The following is a 9,197-nucleotide window of genomic DNA, read 5'->3' as shown; positions in this document are numbered from 1 at the left end:
ATGTAAAACAATTACATTGATTATAACTTATTCTTAGTTCTTACTAATTGAAATGCGACGAACAAAAACAGAACCATAGTTTGGTTTCATTCTGAAAGCCAGTACAATTCTTTGAAGCTTTTTCAAGCACCGCTGCTGGTCGGCTATAGGGAGTCCTGCTGTGTCGAGTCCTGCTGTAGTGAGTCCTGCTGTAGTGAGTCCTGCTGTAGTGAGTCCTGCTGTACTGAGTCCTGCTGTAGTGAGTCCTGCTGTACTTAGTCCTGCTACTGGTTGGCTGTAGTGAGTCATAGATGCTTAAACAGAGTATTATTTTGCTGACGTGTTGATACAAAATCCATTTGTCCAAAATATTAGATTCAGTGTTTCTCCAGTTCAGCCCTGATCTGTGGGTAATAAGGCCGTTGAGCAGTTATCTCCACGTACTCCGCGGTCAGTTCCTAGGGGAAAACTATACAGAAAATAATAATAATAATAAGAAATGTTTTGGACAAATTTTTCCCCTTTTTCCGTAAACAATAAAATGCTCATGGATTTAAAGATACGTACATGCATGCATTACCATTTGGAAAATTATTTGTTAAATGACAGTTAATGAACCATAATTTAAGATTACAATCATAATATGTTTTTTTTGCAGAGACATCCCATTTTCACAGTGATCCCAGGGCACCCCCTGGTCTGATCGCCCAGTTCCAATCTCTTTCCAATAACTGCATGAATTCATTGCAATGTCTTTTATTTCCAAAATGTTTCAATGGTGAATTTTCATGATTTTTTGGGAAATTGAATGCATCCCCCATATGCCCTCTTTCATATTAAAGAAAACCCAGGCCACCTCATTACATAACTTTCTATAGGGCTATATTTATGGTAGACTACATTATCTCCTACTTTTCGTAAACGTAAATGCCCTGATTCATATAGTCTCACGACATCTGTACCCCATGAATGTTGTGTTCGCCTCACTTACTGTATGTCTATGAAACCCATGGTTTTACGCTTTGTAGCCTTTTACAATGTTTTTATTTCCTAATCCGTCCCAAAGAAGAGTAAATGTCGTCCATTCCTTTTAAATAACATCGTCAGTTACATAAAATAACCCTTAACCCAACTGCTCAGAAAGACATTGATTCACACAATGGCTCTACCTTGCATCCGGCGCAATTGACTTTCTCACTGGCGCATGTGTCGTTGCTAGTTTGCAACTGGCGCAGAGTGTTCTTTCCCTCCTGCGCCACGCGTCGGTAAATTAGGGAATGATCTTGTGCCCCAAGGGGCAGCTCGGCGACAGTAGGAGGCGTGTTCTGGCCCAAATGGTCCCTGGTGCTATTTTCAAGTTTCAGAAACCACTTGCGCCACAAACCAGGAAACACCTGGTTTAAAGTCAGTGGCGCGTTGTTCAGATGCTATTTTAAGGGCGCATGCATGCTTGTGCACCTTTTTTTGTGCGGGAAAGATCAGCTGATACAGCGGTAATAAGTTGTACTTTTAAATCAATGCATCTGCAAACACCGTACATCAAACACATTTTCTTGACACAGACATCGTGTACATGCCCATAACTGTTAGGATTGATGAGTATTTGATTGTGAGAAAACATTGTTTTACCGCGAGTGAGTGTTAAAAAGAATGAATGAATGCGGCCGCGCGTGTGTGTATCTATAACACACACACACACACACGCGCGCGCGTCCATCTGTTTAAACACACGGAAACTAAACACGTAACACATAATACAGTCCATGGCAATGTATGTTAACGGGGGGACACATGCATATTAGGAACACAAGTCGATAACGATAATGCATACAATACTGATAAGAAACAATGTTTATAATGTATTGCGTATATCATTAAATAGAACCACAGTTACTGCATATCATATGTCATATCATCGTTTTCTTTGCCGAAATTTATTTGAGGACTGAAGTTGTGGAAGAAAACCTTATTCCATGTATGAATTAGGCCATATTATTTGGCCATAAACAACTGAGCCATTTGAAGTTTGAAATTCATGTGCATCTGTCTCATCTGAGACTGCAGACGCGCTGTCAAAATATCAACTCGTCAGATTCAAATGCGCTCATGGCTCTTAAAGGGGATGGGAGCTGGCACTCTCATTGGTTTATTGCACTTCACGCCCAAACCACGCCTACGGGTAATTAGGCTACTTCAGAACAACCCTTTTTAAATATAAGCCGGGCACAAGAGTCATTTTTCGCTCCCGTATAACTAAACTATATGATATAGTTTAGTTATGCTCGTATAATATGAGGCAGACTATTTTAGAATTCTGTTTAATTGATTTAAGTTTTCAACAATATTTCGATATCATTAGCAACAGACTGAGCTTGGCTTTTAATACAAAGAAGATGCATTCAATTGTAGCCTAGGCTATAATAACTAAAACAATAGCCTACGGCTTTTAACGCAAATCGGATCACGCATCAATATCAGTTGCAAAAATAAAGCATTTCAGAAGAATTTCTTTTTTTTCAAGAAAGGTTTTGGGTGGGCCTGTTGAACAGTGGGTGGTCCTAGGTCCGTCAGGGCCACCCATAACGCAGTGCCTGCTTCCTATACCGGTTGCTGTGTTGAAGGTTTCTTCAGGAACCACCTATAAACATGAGGTGGGATCACGGGTTAGAACGGAGACGGACCCAGCACACTTGCTGGTAAGGTTAATCTTGACTCATCATTGTTCATGCTAAATTGTGTGTGTGTGTTTTACTTACAGGACAGAGATGATCAGACCAGTAAGGAAGACAATACCGATTAAGAATCTCACTATCAGAGGGACATTCAATCCTGTAGGGGACAAATCAAGGTAGATCACATAGTCATATCCATTTAGAGATTGTAGGGATATGTGTGGAAGTTGATTTACCAACGCTTTCACCGCTGAAAGTTAGCTTAATCTCTTTTGATGTTTGGTTTCCCAGGGGATTCGTGGCCACGCAGTAGTAGATTCCTCTGCAGCTGGACACATTGAAGCTGTACAAAGATCCATCTGACACGTTCAGGGGTCCCTCCGCACTGCTCCTGAACCAGGTGAACCGGAGAACGGGGGGGTTGGCTCTGCTGGTGCACGTCAGGTTGACCACACTGACCAGCGACACCGTGGGGGGGCTGACGGAGGCCTGGGTATCCTTCGGGGAATCTACAGGAACGCAAGATAAGTCTTCAATTTCAAGCTATGGTTTCGCTGTTGACGGATTTGAATGCAGTATGTAAAGTCTTTCTGCTTCTCAGCCGTCCTGGCTCACTGATTGGACCGTCTGCTGGTCACTCACAGAAAACGTTGAGCGTCACGACGCTCTCTGCTGTTCTGATGCTGGGCCCGCCTGCTGGGTCGTTCACCGGATACTCCACCAGACAGGTGAGGCGGACCCCGTGATGTCGGTCTGACAGAGTGATAATCAGCTGCCGGGTCCTGACGTTAGGCTCTTGGTCTCCGTGCGGCTCCAGCCGGCCCTCAGGGCCTCCTGACTGGTTCCAGCTCAGGTGAGGCGGCTGGGTGGGACAGGGTGCGATGGCCCTGCAGGTGAACGTTACCCTGCTCCCCTCCGTTAGTGGTCCCTCCGGGAGGGTCTGTATGGAGGGTGCTGGGGCTGAATCTACGTGGTTGTTATATTCCAGAGAGAATAATCATTATTAACACATTAAAGATTGTATAAGGGAAACGAAGTGTGTCTAACCCCATAGTCCATAATAACTTATGCAGTATACAATATGACACTGGCATACATTTTTTAAAAAACATTCTTCAAAGTCAAAATACAATTCTGTGGTATCATTACTTTAATTATAGACAAGGAGAACAAGTATGTCTCCGTAGTCAGGAAGTAGCCGAAAATCTAGAAAGATCATAATCATATTGAAATAGGAATACATATAGGTAACAAATAATTATAATAATGACGGTATTAAAAAAATAGACCCTCAAACCAAAGGGGTCTCCTACCTTTAACTGTGATTGTAAGAGGACTGCAGGTGTCAGTTGACTTGTACCTGCTGCTTTCCACTCTGAAGTAATACACGTCAGCATACCTTGAGATCATGTTTGTAAAAACGGTTGTGCAGTTGTATTCACTCATATTCCCAATGATACTAATTGGATATGTATTATTGGTTTTGCTGCCGTTGAAAACCACACTTTCTGGATGAGGCCCAAAATGGTGAGTCGATTTTAGCCATAAACCAATTTTTTCTTTTTTTTCATCGAGTAGATTTGATGGTACTGAATCAAATGAACATGGAATTTGCAAACAAGTGTCACTCAATGCCTCCATCTTGTTTGGCATAGATGCATTAAGGCCTGCAGGACAGGATTCCTCACCACCTGCAACACAAGCATTTTTTACACAAATTGGCCCATGACATGCATCCTCCCTGTCCCACCACATCCTCCTCTAACAGCCTGGCCACACCTCGACTAGACCGACATCATGCTCTGAGAATGGATACCGCCTTCATTTCAGAGATCGATTACATGCAGATTAGCATTTAGTCCAGTAGGTGTAAAACAAATGACTCATTCTGGTTGCATTAAAGGGGTTGTTAAAAATGTTGGACATTGGACCTCATTTAAAAGTGAGTCAGTGTGTTATCTATCATTGGAGACCGTTTTCATCACGTTTCATTCAGTCCTTCTAGTTGCAGAAATCGCTGGTGCTAGGCTAGCGCAAGTCTAGCCTGCCAATAAAACAGTCTTACCCACTCCACAGTACACCTGAGGCAAATAAATTATAACGCCAGACTATCGATGTAACTGTCAGTGTTGACAGAGTAATGTTAGCAATAAAACTGCCCTTGCATTGCATTGCATTTTGTTTATACTTCCCTTTAGTTGGAAGCAGGCTACGGTAGCGGCGGACTGATATTACCCAGTGGCACCCATAGATATCCTGTATCATAGATTTCTATTATGATGCATTCTCATTTTAGGCTAAGTATAAGACGATTCCTAGAGTACAATTGTATCCATGAATAAGTCATTCAAGTAACAATATTGAAATACTAGCATTGTTGGGAAAGACAGAATTGGGTTTTATTCTGAATCCAGTGAAACAGATAGTTGGTTTTAGCTGATATAAAAAGTATTTGGTAGAGGCTTTTTTCCAAAGCGACATACATAAAAAATACAAAACAATCACTGTAAACATTAAAATCATTTAGGGGAAGAATGTTGTTAATACAAGTAAATGCAAAATATCTAAACAAAAGAATAAATTCTCTGTTGCTGCAGCGCCATTCAAGAGATACAAGGATAGTTTTACTTCTAGCAGTTTTCTATCAACACAGACATCAGCATCGATAGTCTGGCGTTATAATTGATTTGCCTCGGGTGTACTGCGGAGTTGGTAAAACTGTTTTTATTGGCAGGCTAGCAGAAACCGTCCACTTGCACTAGCCTAGCACCAGCGATCTCTACAACTAGATGGACTGAATGAAACCTGTTGAAACCGGTCTCCAATGAAAGATAACATGTCTGCAGAGGGGAGGAGATAATAATAATAATAAATGAAATGTATATAGCGCATACATATACATACATACATACATATAGCGCAGAGATACATTGTCATCTGGGACAATCTAGATTTCCACAATTCTTCTCTGGTCCAGAACCAGTTCCAACACATAAAACGATGCATCAAAAACTTAGCTTTTCTATCCAATGATAGATAACACACTGGCTCACTTTGAAATGAGGTCCAATGTCCAACATTTTGAACAACCCCTTTAATGCACCCAGAATGAATCATTCGGGGTTTTTTTTAACTAAATATTAAAACAAATGAACACCGCTCACCTGAAACAAAGATGACATTCAGTAGCATTTCAAACTGTATTATCGTGATGCATCTTGTGAACCTCATCTCCTGCATCATGAATTCAAAGAAGGAGTGAAGGTATATTCGTTTTAGTTTTTAATGTGGCCTGGGTTAAGGTACCTACTGTACGTCTTCCTTTTCACAAATACAAGAAATGACGAATATGGAAACACAGAAGGCTACATGGAACAACAAAAGTAGAAGTAAATGCATTAATCAGTTTATTCTAGGCCTTTAAAAAAATGATATATATACATCATGTTTTAATTCCTTACCGCGAGCAGTAGGTGCTTTTTCACAGCCAACGGGCAGTTTGTTCTAAAAGAAGAACAGTGTTGCACTAATGCGTTGTTAAATGGAGGTTTACTTAAATTCCAAAGTTATGATTCTTCCACCTTTAGCGATTGTCCCTATGTGACCACTCTTTTTATGATCCATGCACGGCTATCAACCTTGTTGTCAGTTATTAGTAATTGTGTTTAATATTCTCCTAGAGTGAGGAGACTAAACTGCACTAACTAAACATTTACTTTGATCAGACCTTATACTGCTGTCACTTGAACTGAAAAACACAAGAGAACATGGCTTGTGGAAAGCAGGAACTTCTAAATACAGCATTGTGGTACTTTCATTTCTCAACCACATATGAAGCAAATGTGAAGTTGCAGTCCTGTGAATGCACATATAAAGATTAAGAATTATTAGTCACCAAATTAATGTGTATTCACAGTAGAATCTGAGATGCGTTAGAAAGTATCATTCAAAAGATGAAAAGGCCTGTGTTGTATTTAGTATGCACAGTGACTCTCTGTATGGACAGAGAAGAAGTTGGAAAAAGCTTTCACCAAAGGGTGTCTTGCATTTTAAAATGAGCATTTAAAACCTACTCTGTAAAACAAATAAATGTATAACTTATTCATCGTTTTTCTTTTAATTCTAAAAGTCAGTAATATTCTTCGGTAAAGCATTTTCAAGCACTGCTGCTGGTCGGCTATAGGGAGTCCTTCTGTAGTGAGTCCTGCTGCTGGTTGGATCTCATAAGTCCTGCTGTAGTGAGTCCTGTTTGACTCCTGCGGTAGCAAGTCCTGCTGTAGTTAGTCCTGCTGCTGGTGAGTCTGTTACGTATGTTAAGCACATAAGCTGCCCCCACATAGCCACTAGGAAGCAGGATCGAACACACAAGCTGTATTACCCCCACACAGCCACAAGGGAGCAGGATCAAACATACAAGCTGTAATATATCTACCCCAGCCATAGAAGGCAGCATCTTTAAGACAGACGCGGAAGCCGCAGCCAAGACCTCACATTGGCCACGCCCACTTCACATAGGCCACGCCTACTTGGTCCATTTCCAGCGCCCGGAGCCAGAGGAGGCCAGAGAATCATAGGCGGACCAACAGAGAGCCTCGGGCCTAAGCCCGGGGCTCGAAGTAGCTCACGGAATATCTCTCTCACGTGTTGGATACAGTTCCCTCCCTTTTGCTTCATATTTACCATACCGAAATACTTTAACAAATAAAGTGAGTTAAAAGAGACCCGTTTCGAACTACTTTCAACAAGAAGACAACAAGTCCTACTATAGTGAGTCCTGCTGTAGTGAGTCCTGCTGTAGTGAGTCCTGCTGTAGTGAGTCCTGCTGTAGTGAGTCCTGCTGCATTGAGTCCTGCTGTACCGAGTCCTGCTGTAGAGTCCTGCTGTAGTGAGTCCTGGTGTAGTGAGTACTGTGGTGAGTCCTACTGTACTGAGTCCTGCTACTGGTTGGCTGTAGTGAGTCATAGATGCTTAAACAGAGTATTATTTTGCTGACATCAGTGGATGCAAAATCGATCTCGTTACAAATTATGATATTCAGTGTTTCTCCAGTTCAGCCCTGATCTTTGTGTTATTAGCCTGTTGAGCAGTGATCTTAAAGGTGGTCTCGGAGGTCTGCTCCTCCCCCTTGGGAACAATATGAGGAAATAATAATAATAATAATAATAAGTTATTTTGCAGTAAATGTTCCTTCTTTTTTTCTTGGACCGTGTGGATATTGTGGATGTAAAGATACGTGCAGGCATCAACATTTGTAAATTAATCTGTAAAATGACAGGTAATGAACCATCATTTAAGATTACATTAATCTTTTGTATTTTATTGGAGAGACATGATATTTTCACAGAGTGATCCCAGGGCACCCCCTGGTTAACAGGTCTGATCGCCCAGTTCCAATCTCTTTCCAATGTCTTCATGTATTCATTGCAATATCTTTTATTTCCAAGATGTTCCAATAGTGAATTTTGATGATGTTTTGCGATATTGAATACACATGTCCCCAATATGCCCTCTTTCATATTAAATAGACCCCAGGTCACCTCATTACATCACTTCCTGTAGGGCTTGATTTATAGTAGATTATCTACTACTTTTAGTAAACCTTAATGCCCTGATTCATATTAGTCTATCTCACTCCCACGTCATCTGTACCCCTTGAATGTTGTGTCCGCTTCACTTATTGCATGTCTATGAAACCCATGGTGATGCGCTTTGAAGCCTTTGACAATGTTTTAAGTCTTCCTTTCACTTCATTCATTGCATTGACGTCGTCCTCATCTTTCCCAATGAAGAATAAATGACATCCATTCCGTTTAAATAAAATTGTCAGTTACATAAAATAACCCTTAACACAACTGCTCAGAAAGACATTGATTCACACAAAATAGGAGCTAGGTCAACATGGATCACCATGACAACTTCAAGTTGCATGAACACACAATCTAAACATCATATACATGAAGATTAAATGCACATTGGCCGGTAGAGATGTTATCGTAACACATTTTAAACTAGGTATCTTAAAATGTTGCGTTTGCCACTGTGAATAAAAGGAGTGCCATGCATTTTGTTTGCCAGAAGATTGACACACGTGATGTGCTGCGGTTTCTACGGCCAGTCAACAGGGGGCGCTGTACCAGTCGATAGGGGGCGCTGTACCCTTCGATAGGGGGCGCTGTACCAGTCAACAGGGGGCGCTGTACCAGTCGATAGGGGGCGCTGTACCAGTCGATAGGGGGCGCTGTACCAGTCGATGGGGGAGCTGTACCTATTCAAAGAAAGATCTGCATTCTGGCCTTGAACTGAATATTTTGAACTCCATGAATCAATTTAAAATTCAGAATTGTAATACACAACTGATCACATCTTAATAACCGTGTTTTCAGGCTTTTACCTGTGACCTGCACTCCTTTATGGGCAAAGCCTCATACTGTTGGTTTATTAACCGGGCCACTTCCCTTGAAGATAGAGAACTTTGTTTATTGTTTATTAGTAGAGTTTAGTGGCCATGACATATTGCTACATATTGCTCTTGATCAGCTGCTTCTG

Source organism: Gadus morhua, chromosome 23, assembly GCF_902167405.1.
Source record: "Gadus morhua chromosome 23, gadMor3.0, whole genome shotgun sequence".
NCBI lineage: Eukaryota > Metazoa > Chordata > Actinopteri > Gadiformes > Gadidae > Gadus > Gadus morhua.
This window is presented reverse-complemented; position numbering follows the sequence as displayed.